Here is a 14,031-nt window from a genome sequence, read left to right on the forward strand (position 1 = left end):
CATATCATCTCATGGGATGATAGTTTGACTGGAAGCAAGAATTACTGAAAAAATGGAAGGGTGAAGACATCTAAGAGATGTGAAAGTATCATCTCTCTTTTGTATGCGATAACATTGCTTTCGTTAAAAATTGATATTCTTAAGATTATTGACCCATTGAAAATTCAAAATCATGTTCAGTAAATTGCAATTCCAAATGAATGACTTCATAATCTTTTCTTTACTAGTCAGTAGAGCTGCATGTGAACCACTTAAGGAGCCTGAAATCTGAGCAACAGGGTTGAGTTCTATTATTCTGAACCATAGCACCACAAATAATTGTGAAAATTCAAATTATTGGAGGACTCATTCAATGACTGGGAAACTAACTTTTCGTCTGCTTTTGTTCAGTATGACAATCCATTAAAGCTTCTGCACACTTGGAGGCCAAACCGGTGCCAGATATATAGATCAGTTCCTTTAAAATTGGTAGCATATGACAAAGCATTATGGTTTATCGGGTCCAAAAGCTGATCAGCCAGATTCTCTATAGGACCTTTTGCTGTCACAATAGCCTGAACGAAGAACCCAAACATGGAGAACATCGCAAGGCGACCATTCTTAACTTCCTTTACATCAAAAAATGCCTCTGGGTCCTCTGCAAGGCCTAATGGATCGAAGCTGCCACGAGGGTAAAATGGATTGACGACCTTACCAAGTAGACCACTGGCAACTCTGTATGCCTCAAGAGCGCTGATCCTGTGCGGCCCAAATAGCTATGATGCTCTGTTCATCATGGTCAACGGTACTAGTACTTGGAAGAGGTGGCGAGGATAACACCAAGTCGCGCAGAAAATAACTTTTTGATTTGTGTTCAGTAGTAAAACACTTGCGGTCGAGCTTAGGCAATTGAATAGTTTCTAATGATAGAGGGTTCCACAAGAAACAATCATCTAAATTTGAGTTAGCCACAGAAAACTGATCATTATTTTGACTATTGTCCTCAACATTACCGATAACAATTAGCCATACTTGATGACAAGTTTTATGATAATATGCTCTTCCTCGCATCTCTGGTATAGACTTGATGCATTTTCTGTTGTTGAGTTCACAAGGGTTATAGCAACTCTGGAATTTCATACCTTTTCCACGTGGAAAAACAAGCCAAGGTGCTGCCTTTGGAATAGGTGGACTTTGTCTTTCACTTCTCCCATGTGATGCCTTTGCCGATGCGGCCCCTGATACTAATTGCTTGGCCATGAAAATAGTGTAGCTGGCTTGAGAGGAACGAAGTTTAGGTGTAAGTTTCTACTGCGCTGCTCTAGATGTTTGCAGAAGAGAGAGTTAAGATGAATGGAATTGATGGTGAGGAAAGTCTTATGTATTTATAGACAGCCTGACTTCCATATTCATTGTCGACTTAATTTAGGAAATCTCTGTTCAGTACTTCCCACAAGAAAATATTCATGCAAAACGTACACAAAAAAATGGCTCGCAGATGGATTGGACAACCATCAACACCACGAGAAAAAAATTCTCAATAAGATTATGGTTGTCCTGTTCTTCCTTGCTAGTAGGAATTATGAAGAATTTAACATACATTCTCTTTTATTAATTTTAACATTCATTTTTGTAGGAATCATTGGACCAGTATCTTCTCAGTGTTAATCGGATAGTGACAACACCAGAATCTTGCGCCACTCCCTTTATAGTCTTAAAACAGATGGAGCACTTGGTTCTGCAAAATCTTAAGGAATTAAATGAAATTCAGAAGGATATATATAAAGGTTCTAAAGGAGCAAGCTAGTGGTAGAAAATCTATTACACGGACGCTGCTTGGCCGTTTTGAAGATGTTCTTTACAAGGTATCCATGGATTATTTCTTTTGTATTCGGCTTAGGAGTTTTTCTGTCAGGCTATCTTTTGATATCTTCTTCGTTTATTATCTTGTCCACCAACATTTTAAAAGAAATTCGAAGATAAAAATACTTCACGTTTTGCAGGGAAAATTGATAATGGAGGAATATCATTCCAGCGTGGATCCTGAGAATCAGTTGATGTGTACCTCTGGTAAGGGTGGTTCTTTAGAGACCATTACCAACCTTGAACCCGCATTTGCTGAGTATGTCAAGCTAGGTCTGTCAAGAAAGCTTGGTGAAACAATCAGACTCCGCGTATGTATTTTAATCAATCACTTTACCTTTATCACAATTCTTTCTTGTGTATAGAATGCCTAATTTGATGTGTTTTTTATACATGTTGAACTTATAGACAATGCTGGAGAGAAAAAGCCAAGCTTATGCTCTCAAGTAAAGGCATATTTATCCAGAATTCCAAATGATTTCGAACTTGACGTTCAAGCAAGAAAACACCTCTAAAGATGAACCAGTTGTCGACCTTTTAAAGTTCTTGAACAATAAGCTCGATGCTACGGTGGCTAATTCACGACTTCCATCTGGTCAGAACCCTCTCCAACAACTCTTCCATCTGGTCAGAACCCTCTCCAACAACTCATCTTAATCATATCGGATTGTCGGTTAGGTGAACACGAAGCGCTGAAACGGCGTGTGAGACATATTTGTTGGAAAACCACCGTTTTTATGTGAATTAAAATTTATTATAAAACGGTTTTTCAAAATAATTAAAATACCTTCCAAATTTATCTCTTAAATTTTTACGAGATAAAATTTACCTTATATATTTTGGATTTGCGCTAGGGTTTTATATAAAGAAAAACCCCTCTTGCATCCGCCCGTTTTAAGAACTTCTTCGTTTTTTCTATGATTGAAACAAGGGTTTAAGTGCTAACGATTCCATGAGTTTTCCGCTGCCAAGTTCTAGTAGGAAAAATTTGAATGTGCTATTCAAACTTTGTTAAGATTGTTGTATCTTGGAGGCAGATGTACCCGTAGGGCTATAGCATCATCTTTTCAGAGTGTAGCCGGACATTCTTGTCTTAAGGACAGTATGTTGAACATGCGCCTCAATCTACCATTCGAGTTTCTGCTTTCTATGGTGTTTAACAGGATGTTCAAGACATCAACAGTTGGCTAACGAGAAGACACGAAAATCAGATAAGTGCCTCTTTTATTATTTATTTGTTTGATCAATTTTAATTGTTATTCCCCAACAATCTTAAGACAAGAACTTATCATAGAATAACAATTAAGAAATAATCAAATAGGGTTAAATTTGAGTTGTATCAGTTTCTTATGATGACTGTTTTGTCACTTTATTATTGGGGTCGTCATGAAACTGAACCTGGTTAGTACGTGCTTTGGAATAGATTTCGTGGGGTATATCTATTATATTTTCAAATATGCGGGACATGGTGTGCCATGGATTTTGATCATCTTTTAGTTCTTTGTTTATACAAATCTTTAGACGTGTTAATTGGCAAAGTGAAAACCAAGTTTTCAGCCTTCGCATATAAACTATTTGACATCTCGCCAATGAGAAATTTCTAAGATTCCAATTTGTAACCATCAAAATTGATTTGTATTAGTTGATTGGTTTGTCATAAGTGAATTTCTCATCAATCTCATGATCTTATCAGGTGTTCCTTTTTCGGTCAGCATAAAGCTACCGCATATATGGTACCTTCACAAGTGCATCAACACGACTTGGTACTTGGGAGAAAGAGATGGCATCAACAAGCTATCATCTGTTCTAGTTCCTACACAAGGGTATCGATGTTCCGCCGTGCTAAGGAGTACTGGAATTAATTGGCATTTGAGCAAGGAATACGTCCTTGTGTTATTTTCATTATGACTCTACTGAGGTACAACCTTTATGGTCATTCAACTGCCATAATCGAAGTCAGGAATGGTCGTCATCTGGCCTGGTACATATACAACAGAATAAACATACCGGCATGTTATGATGCATTCAGTTACTTGAAGGACGGTAGTCCTTTCCCACCTGCACAATTACGGATTAGTTGAAGCTGCCGAAATTGGGGTGGGATTTGAGAAGTGTGACTGACCAAGTTTATCCTATAGGTCATCACTAGAATCCACATATGTCTGCTATCTTCTGCCTCTGATGATTTCCTACTAAATTTTGTACTAGCTACTTGTTTCTATCGTGTGACATTAAATTAGGGCCAATCACCTTTGTGTTTATTTGATGGACTTCTGAATAGTGCTTTAAGCATTTTTGTTGCATACAAAAGCTCCTTTCTGCTACAGCGGTAATAGCCCCCATGGAAGGAGATCTCCACCTCCACGACGTTGTAGAATCACTCTTCGACGAGGCCGTATCTTTAGCAGGTCTCCACCTCCATATCGTCATGCTCGTCGTGACTCACCTTATTCAAATGTATATCGACGGGAGCGGAGCAGGATCTGAAGCCGGTTGCCTTATATATTTTTGGTGTCGAGGAGACAAAGAAGCTGCGACGAACGGGGACGTTTCTCCCAGGCTACGAGCTAGTGTTCATTTAACAGGGAGAGGTCATTCCCCGGTAAGTAATTCGGCATTTTCAAGTAATGGTAACTATCCAGGTCTCCCCGTGAGAATGGTTGGGTTGTTCCCCGGTAAGGAATTCGGCATAGTCATGAAATACTACCAATAAAAATATATCTCAAACTTTCCAGGTCGTGGGATTCCTGCACAGTTAGAAGTATTCCAGAATGGACCATCTACTCCGAGGGGACTCCTTCCCTTCCATTCAAACGAGACTACTATAGTCTAGGTATTGGAATTAGCACATAGTTTGGCAGGGGTTCTTAGGAGGGGAGACAGTATATCTTACCAAGTCAAGAGATGTACTAAAAAGGCCCAGAATTATCCTTATGAATGTGTTGGTTGATTTCAGCTTGAAGTTTCCAAGTTAAATCCGTGACTTGAACTTGAGCTGTCTTGGGTGGCAATCAGGCAGATAAGAACCGTGCAAGGGCTAGTGTATTACTAGGACTTTGGGAGCATCTACTCAAGAACATGATGTGGATCATATTACTGAGTTTGAAATATGTCACTAATCACGTTAATAGTTGGTGGATCTTGCATATTGTTAACTTCCGTATCGGATATCTGCAGCCTACAGGGAAACAATTTTTGTGCAAAAAACGAGGCGATGGATGCGGGAACTGGAACACTAGATTGTGCCAATGAAAATACTATGGAAGTCACGTCAGTTACTGATGAGTGCTAAAAAGTGCATATTTCTATATATTTTTCTTGGCATTTAACTCATCTTTTGTGCATTAATTCTACATTTTATCCCATATTCTGTATTTTCTTTGTTTTCAAGAATAAATATTTTTATTAATTAATTTTGCATTTTTAGGTAATAAATTAAGTTTGGATGAATAACGGAGAGGAAAAGAGCAGAAAAGCGGTGAAAAGCCGGGAGGAATTACACAAGGAAGCCGCGAAGAATGTTGTGCACAAGACCAAAAGGCTAGAAGTGGGCTTGAAGAGGAAGAATTGTTTTTAAAGAAGATATGGGCTTGGCATACCCAAGGTCCAAAACCCTTACCCAAACCCATTCCCAATATCCATACCCGCCTTCATCTTCAGCCGTCAGATTGGATCATCTCAGCATCCTACGGTCGCTTCATTATAGTGCATCAAAATCTGAAGCTCCTGTCTAACACTATAACACCTAACTCCATCTTGGACCGTCAGTTTTGATATATCTCAGATCCAACGGTCGTTCCACACCAATCTCCATCGCGCCGTTGGATCATTCCTTCATCTTTTCATCCAACATTTTCCCTTTGCTAAACATCAAAATTTGATGAGCCCGCTCAACACCATAATCTAAAAAGCCTATACCCAAAACAAACACCACCTAACCCTAAAAAACTATCGGGCTCTTCCTTCTTCTTCCCCTCTTCTTCACTGCCTCCTCCATGTCCGCCAACACCAACTTCATGTTCCCGCTCAACCACCACCACAACCACCTCTACTAACTCTCAAATCACTCAACCACTATAACCCATCTCCACCACCATCATTACCATCTATCTAACCACCTATTTTCTCAATTTCTACACGTTTCTCTTCCAAAACCCTAACGTGTAAAATTGATAAATTAGGTCGAGTTAGAAGAGCAATTGGAAGTAGCTAGAGACGCAGGAGAAGAATAAGAGGCATGGGTCGAAGTCAGTAGCTGTTTTCAGAGATTAGGTATGAATTAATTTCATTTTTTATCAAACCCTAATTTCATAAATTGGGGATTTTGGGGGGAAAGTGATTGAATGTATAATTAGAGGCATGGGTCGACGTATTAGGGCTGTTATCAGTAGGTTAGGTGAGTCAATTTTGAATTTTTGGTAAACCCTAATTTTAATAATTTGGGGATTTTTCTTAGGGTTTGTAATAGACTATAAATAGATGTGTTGGGTGATGTAATTAAGATATGCCTGGACTAGCCAGAGCACCACCAAGAGGCCTGGAATAGCCAGGACCTCAACTGTTAATTTTGTTTTCAATATCAGTTCATTTTAAATTTCAGTTGTTCAATTCATCATGTTCTAGTTTAATTGCTAAGGGGGAGATGAAATCATGATGCTTCTGTTAATTCAATCCAAGCTAGATATTGTGCTTGTTGTGCTGAAATGTTTAGGATAGTCTTAATCAAAGAACATCCTTTAGGTTGTTAAAACACTTAAGTGGCTTCTCTGCGGGTAGTTGCAGTGTGAGAGCCCCAACTATCACAAGGTTTAGAATTATCTTAGTGCCTTTAGCCTCCTTTCTAACCCAACCCTTTGATGAGCAGCAGGCATAGAACCTCCAGTGCGATCTAGTTAGTCAGAAAGCCTAGAAGCTGACTGATAACTAACAAGGGACAAGAGCAGTATTGAACTGAGATTGCCTTAGCATAGGTAAAATGGTGGATTTGAAGCCTTAGTACCCTGCCACTGTTACCTTTACTTTCTGTCACTATTTCAGTCACATACCAAAACAGCTCAGTTGTGTTTCAACACAACACAAAAATTCATTCCCACTGTCACTAGAAAAGTAGAAACAACATTTGCACCCTCCAAGTCCCTAAGGACTTTCCCTTTCTTCCCATCACTAGCTACATTCGACCCTGTATACTTGCAGGTGTAGTTGTAGGCTTTCTTAAAAACCTATTGATTTGATTAATAATGATGTGCCTATCGTCCTGCCTGAGTCACAATATAATGGCCTTCCACCCAACCTAGATTTGGTTTGTACCGATATTGTCAAACCAACTTTTCTGAAAATTTCCAACCTAGGTTTGGAACTGTGTGCCTCTCAAGTCCTCTTGGACTATTTTGTATCTAAATACAATACTTTTAAGGAGACACAGTTGGAATTAGCATGTGTACCCGTCCCTAGCAAAGTTCATTTCGAGCTAGACCTTGTGCATGATGAACCCTCAAAACTGCGAGATTTTGTATCCAAAATTTTATCTGTTGAAAAATCCAGGTTTGGGGGTAGCTCATTTTGTTTCACAGCTTCACTTGCATGCCTATCATATTATTATTGTGTGAAGCTGTTGAAATGTTTACACTTCGTCTTTTGGGTTGATCCTCAACTCTTTAGATTGTTAGTGTATGGTGAATTTTTTGTATATAATCCAGTAGATAAAAATTTTTAAAAATCCTTTTGTTCCTTTTGTATATATTTTGCTAATCCAATATGATCTCGGCTAAAAAAATGTTGGATTTTGCCTTGAATAATGGAGTTCTAATCTTGCTTTCGCCGAAATCGGGTATTCTCTTTCCTTTTTCTCTACTCAGCGTAATCCTCTCCATATGTTGTATTATAATTCTTTACATCTTTTGAAACATTGAGGACAATGCTTAGTTTAGGTTTGGGGGTATAGAGTAGATACCACGATCACATGTTATAATTGAAAACAAGAACTCCTTATTTTTTGAAAAAAATTAAAAAATTGAAAAAAAGAAATAATAAAAAAAATAAAAAATCATAAAAATGGAGCTCATTTACCTTGAAATGTTGACTCTTGTGCAAATATGTAAATTTTAGGAGTCTTAGTCTAGATATTTAGGCACCCTGATTCTAGCACAATTCACATATGATAAGAAACTTGCACGCGCACGATCTACCAATACATGTATAGCCTCATCCTTGAGGTGTTCTATCGGAAGTTTTAGTTGCCAATCACTTTAGAATACTGAACGAAACTTGACTAGCTTGTTCTTTGGTTGGTTGGGATAGAAGGTGGAGGTTACATTAAGAAAGACAACCATCGAATTTAACTGGGTGCATCAAAAAGGGCTACCTCTTGCAAAGTGTCATGTAATTTTTTGTTTCTTTTTCCTTATGTATCAAAAGTGTTTCCTTGTTCCAAAAAAAAAAAAAAAAAAAAAAAAAAAAAAAAACGATGTATATATTCAAAAAAAATCAAAAAATCAAAAAAAAAAATCAAGTATTTATCAATTCCATCCTCTCTTGTTCCAAAAATAAAAGAGAGTAGTCAATGTAAATAAGAGTCATGTAAAGAGTCATTTTGTTGTTTCATTGTAATAAGCAAGGAGGGTGTATGCCATTGATGTACAACGCGAGTAATTGTGAAACACCTCCTACTCATTCACAATTCTCGTAAAGTCCGGACAGCTAGCTAGATTTCGACCTTGGTTCTTAGCCTGAGAAACTATCTCTTGGTGATTAGTAGTCATAACATCCGATCTTTCTTTACACATGTGTAGATACACTTTACACTCTTATCACATGTATTTTTTTGTTATCAGTGCTAGGATTGTTCCTTAGATAGCTAGATTGACATCTCCATTTTGCTGTGAGCTTCTACTGTCTTGCACATGTCACATTTCATGGAATATGAGCTTATATTTTGGCCTAGAACTTTGTAGGTACGTTCTAAGCAAACCTTCACGATACTTCACTCGTCCACTAGGGACACTTAGTGGTTTAAAAGGCTTATTGCATTCGCTAAATGCAATCGAGAGACCAGCGACAGTGGTATAGGTAGGATTTCCTTAGTTTTGTTTTACTTGAGGACAAGTAAAATTCAGGTTTGGGGGTATTTGATGAGTGCTAAAAAGTGCATATTTCTATATATTTTTCTTGGCATTTAACTCATCTTTTGTGCATTAATTCTACATTTTATCCCATATTCTGTATTTTCTTTGTTTTCAAGAATAAATATTTTTATTAATTAATTTTGCATTTTTAGGTAATAAATTAAGTTTGGATGAATAACGGAGAGGAAAAGAGCAGAAAAGCGGTGAAAAGCCGGGAGGAATTACACAAGGAAGCCGCGAAGAATGTTGTGCACAAGACCAAAAGGCTAGAAGTGGGCTTGAAGAGGAAGAGTTGTTTTTAAAGAAGATATGGGCTTGGCATACCCAAGGTCCAAAACCCTTACCCAAACCCATTCCCAATATCCATACCCGCCTTCATCTTCAGCCGTCAGATTGGATCATCTCAGCATCCTACGGTCGCTTTATTATAGTGCATCAAAATCTGAAGCTCCTGTCTAACACTATAACACCTAACTCCATCTTGGACCGTCAGTTTTGATGTATCTCAGATCCAACGGTCGTTCCACACCCATCTCCATCGCGCCGTTAGATCATTCCTTCATCTTTTCATCCAACATCTTCCCTTTGCTAAACATCAAAATTTGATGAGCCCGCTCAACACCATAATCTAAAAAGCCTATACCCAAAACAAACACCACCTAACCCTAAAAAACTATCGGGCTCTTCCTTCTTCTTCCCCTCTTCTTCACTGCCTCCTCCATGTCCGCCAACACCAACTTCATGTTACCGCTCAACCACCACCACAACCACCTCTACTAACTCTCAAATCACTCAACCACTATAACCCATCTCCACCACCATCATTACCATCTATCTAACCACCTATTTTCTCAATTTCTACACGTTTCTCTTCCAAAACCCTAACGTGTAAAATTGATAAATTAGGTCGAGTTAGAAGAGCAATTGGAAGTAGCTAGAGACGCAGGAGAAGAATAAGAGGCATGGGTCGAAGTCAGTAGCTGTTTTCATAGATTAGGTATGAATTAATTTCATTTTTTATCAAACCCTAATTTCATAAATTGGGGATTTTGGGGGGAAAGTGATTGAATGTATAATTAGAGGCATGGGTCGACGTATTAGGGCTGTTATCAGTAGGTTAGGTGAGTCAATTTTGAATTTTTGGTAAACCCTAATTTTAATAATTTGGGGATTTTTCTTAGGGTTTGTAATTGACTATAAATAGATGTGTTGGGTGATGTAATTAAGATATGCCTGGACTAGCCAGAGCACCACCAAGAGGCCTGGAATAGCCAGGACCTCAACTGTTAATTTTGTTTTCAATATCAGTTCATTTTAAATTTCAGTTGTTCAATTCATCATGTTCTAGTTTAATTGCTAAGGGGGAGATGAAATCATGATGCTTCTGCTAATTCAATCCAAGCTAGATATTGTGCTTGTTGTGCTGAAATGTTTAGGATAGTCTTAATCAAAGAACATCCTTTAGGTTGTTAAAACACCTAAGTGGCTTCTCTGCGGGTAGTTGCAGTGTGAGAGCCCCAACTATCACAAGGTTTAGAATTATCTTAGTGCCTTTAGCCTCCTTTCTAACCCAACCCTTTGATGAGCAGCAGGCATAGAACCTCCACTGCCATCTAGTTAGTCAGAAAGCCTAGAAGCTGACTGATAACTAACAAGGGACAAGAGCAGTATTGAACTGAGATTGCCTTAGCATAGGTAAAATGGTGGATTTGAAGCCTTAGTACCCTGCCACTGTTACCTTTACTTTCTGTCACTATTTCAGTCACATACCAAAACAGCTCAGTTGTGTTTCAACACAACACAAAAATTCACTCCCACTGTCACTAGAAAAGTAGAAACAACATTTGCGCCCTCCAAGTCCCTGAGGACTTTCCCTTTCTTCCCATTACTAGCTACATTCGACCCTGTATACTTGCAGGTGTAGTTGTAGGCTTTCTTAAAAATCTACCAGTTACTTAGGTTGTACACCTTTAAAGTGATGTTCTTTTGTGCTGAGAATTTCAACAACGGGAGATAAGGGTCATTTTGTGATGATTAATTGTTGAACTCGTTGCTGTTATGCACTAGCTCAAAGAAAGAGGTAAGCCTTAAATAATTTTAAAGCATGCAGTTTAAAATGTGGGGGACCTTTGGCCAATTGGTTCAATATGATTTGATGAACATCAACTTATATGCATAAATCCTCCAATGTCCAGAGTCTTAGAGTGATGCTTATAAACAACACTCACGAGTTTAAGGGTTGTTGAGCTTAATTAAGAACTATTCTGTAGGGATCTGATTCTCATAAGATTATCCCTTTAGTGTCTGTGACCAGTGCACCCTAGTGTTCCCAAAAGGCTCACTTGGGTCATTTAATGTTTTGGGGTGTAAGATTTATGATCTTTTAATCCGTTCATTTCCTTAGACGGAAGAGAGGAAGCCAGTTCTGAGACTCGCCTTAGAATTTATTGCTGAAATCTCCTTTAGGCCAAGTTTGAATCTACATATAGAATCTCTTGTAAACGATTTAAGGAAATAAGCTGAAATATGTGGTCTAGAGAAAAGAAGTAATTTCTGAGATTATTTTTGCATATATTTCAGATGGAAGGAAAATCACATGATTAGGTATTAAATATGTGTCACTGTATAATGATACACAATTATTTTTGAGAAAGTATCTTGAAAGGTTAATCAGATGTGCGGCAAACTACAAGGTTTGGAGAAAATGAGGTGTGCCTGATATAACCTGATTTTACATATATATTTGTATAAGTTTGGATACTAATCATATTGATTGCCTCCATTGTGATATATCTTTTGATATGATAAACATGTTTTACATCTACTAATAAATTGATTTTGTTTAAGATTTCACAGGAAACTAATATGCGGTTGATGTGGTCTAAAGGATCGGTAGGTAACCAAAAGAAATGTTGAGGATTTAGTTTCTGTCTAACGTGTTTAGTATGTGTTGTAAAACAGATGTGCATGTCCACATTTACCCTGGGAAATCACAGGGATGCTCTGACTAGAGGACCAGAGATTGGAATGCATGAGGTACATATTTAATTTCAAATATGTGATGTATATTGCACTAACCTTAATTTTGAGAAAGCTGTAATGAATATACTAGTGAATGGTACATGTATCTCTTATATGCTTTACAACAAACCTATGAAATATACGTGGTATATACGATTTGACTGAAAGACCAAGTTGGATGATATGATCTAAAGGATCGAAGGGAACCAGATGAAATTCTGAAGGCAATGGTTTTTTTCAAACTCGATGCGTTTAATGTGTGTTGTAAATGTGCAGTATATCAGGTGTATACAAATACATTAGTCTCTCAAAAGAGTGGGATGATCTGATCTGAGATATGCGATACTTGAGGTACATCTTAAATTGTGTATGTGATACATATTGTACTGACTTTAAGAGATGTTGTTGTTTCAGGGTATGAAAAATCTTAGCTTATGTGAGTTGTGTACCCTCTTAAGGAGTGTCTATCTAAGGAAGTCCTTAAAATAGACAAGATGAAATTGATTTTTGAGAAATCAAAGTTCGTGCGCTTTAATTCAAGAAAGATAGGAAGACGAATGACTACTAAGATATGCTTCTTAGAAAATATTCCTCTGTGACCGAAGCCTGTGGCCATCATTGCAGAAACTCAATTGACTATGTGAGTCTAAAGTAAATGAGCAATGACAAAGTCTAGACATACTCGGAGAAGGCTAATTCGGTAAGACAACTATACTCTCTAATGAAGTAATTTTAGTTGATTCGTGAAGTCAAAAAGAGGTCTCAGTAGACATGTAAAGTCAAAAGAGAACTTCATAGACTTAGGGAAATCAACAGAAAAATCAGTGGTCCTTTGACGAAAGGTTTTTCTAGAGAGATGGTTCGTAATTATACATCGAGGGGGATGAGACTTAAGCTCATATAAAATAAACTTGCCATGAAGGATACTCAACCTTGCTGACTGGAGATCCCAAGATCAAGGTTTCGAATGAGACAACTAATTTGTGGCGGGTAAAGGTAAACACTATCAGAGAATTATATTCTCTGTCCCTTCCCTATGGTGTAGATGTGATAGTGTGACTGCATGTGAAGGATGACTTTTAATAAGTCTTAATGAGTTTTATAGTTTCAATTTAAGATTGAAGCGGGGTGTAGCAGTCAACACTCTTGATGAAACTCACCTATCTGAATGAGGAAGTGGGTCGCTTCTTATGAGAATATGAGCTGATTCTCTAGAGCATTCTGATAAACAAGACGTCCACGACCAAAATGGACACAACGCATGAGCTTGGCAGCAACCTTGGAGATATCATGTGTGGTTGTTATCGCGAGTTACACCAAATGTTAGACAGTTCAAGACCTTATGGACACTGGCTAATAAGTAGTTCCTGTAACCTCTCACTAAGCAAAGGTTCAAGACCTAATGGACACCTATGCCTAGTCGTGATATTTCTTGTTTTCCGTGTTTTATCGTATTTTCATTCATGTGGGGGATTGTTGGAAAACCACCTTTTTTATGTGAATTAAAATTTATTATAAAACGGTTTTTCAAAATAATTAAAATACCTTCCAAATTTATCTCTTAGATTTTTACGGGATAAAATTTACCTTATATATTTTGGATTTCCGCTAGGGTTTTATATAGAGAAAAACCCCTCTTGCATCCGCCCGTTTTAAGAACTTCTTCGTTTTTTCTATGATTGAAGCAAGGGTTTAAGTGCTAACGATTCCATGAGTTTTCCGCTGCCAAGTTCTAGTAGGACAAATTTGAATGTGCTATTCAAACTTTCTTAAGATTGTTGTATCTTGGAGGCAGATGTACCCGTAGGGCTATAGCATCATCTTTTCAGAGTGTAGTCGGGCATTCTTGTCTTAAGGACAGTATGTTGAACATGCGCCTTAATCTACCATTCGAGTTTCTTCTTTCTATGGTGTTTAACAGGATGTTTAAGACATCAACAGTTGGCTAACGAGAAGACACGAAAATCAGATAAGTGCCTCTTTTATTATTTATTTGTTTGATCAATTTTAATTGTTATTCCCCACCAATATTTTGAACGAGAAAAGA

The 14,031-nt window shown here is 37.8% G+C and overlaps 1 pseudogene; it reads right to left on the bottom strand.

Moving 5' to 3' along the window:
- Positions 1–386: 386 nt before the first annotated feature.
- LOC113351386 overlaps positions 387–14,031 on the bottom strand; it is a 50,703-nt pseudogene continuing 37,058 nt past the window's right edge.

This window comes from Papaver somniferum, chromosome 2 (assembly GCF_003573695.1).
Source record: "Papaver somniferum cultivar HN1 chromosome 2, ASM357369v1, whole genome shotgun sequence".
In the NCBI taxonomy this organism is placed as follows: Eukaryota; Viridiplantae; Streptophyta; class Magnoliopsida; order Ranunculales; family Papaveraceae; genus Papaver; species Papaver somniferum.